The sequence below is a fragment of the Oncorhynchus clarkii genome, chromosome 9 (assembly GCF_045791955.1).
Source record: "Oncorhynchus clarkii lewisi isolate Uvic-CL-2024 chromosome 9, UVic_Ocla_1.0, whole genome shotgun sequence".
Taxonomy (NCBI): Eukaryota; Metazoa; Chordata; class Actinopteri; order Salmoniformes; family Salmonidae; genus Oncorhynchus; species Oncorhynchus clarkii.
Window position 1 is genome coordinate 3,250,073 of NC_092155.1, and position 736 is coordinate 3,250,808.

Genomic DNA, 736 nt, shown 5'->3' on the forward strand with positions numbered 1-736 from the left:
CCCAAATACCTGAGACCTCTTGTTAGTTATGCTAGTTAGTGGAGGACGGTTTCCTAGGGGGATGACCTTATTGGTCTGTTCAGTAGTATTTATAAATGATGCTTTACTTCCTGTACAGTATATATGTAGTGTTGTAATGGTTTGACATGGCTTCTCTGTTTCAGATGACGTGTTTCCTAAATTACCCTACAGGTGGAAGGTTGGTCTACTAATAGCAGCAGCTGTAGCTGTTGTAGTTCTTCTTGCAGCTGGTGTCTACATGTGGAGAAAACATACAGGTGAGTTTAACCTTGACCTCTGACTGGTCATTGATGTCTGACTGGTCCTTGATGTCTGACTGGTCCTTGATCTCTGACTGGTCCTTGATCTCTAGGAATGACCCATATACTGTCCATTAGACTCTATTCATTTATACCAGGTTACCTTCAGACCAGTCCTGTATTAGATCAGGATATAACTAGGAATGACCCATATACTGTCCATTAGACTCTATTCATTTATACCAGGTTACCTTCAGACCAGTCCTGTATTAGATCAGGATATAACTAGTAATGACCCATATACTGTCCATTAGACTTGTTTGTGCTGTAGAGCAAAACGGATTCAGTGTTCAGGAGAGGTTTACCTTTTTACAACTTGGTCCAAATACTTTATAGCTCAAACAGTTCGGATGGTAACAGACATGAAATAAATACATAGTAATTTGCCGATTCTGAACAACAGGTCTGAACGATCA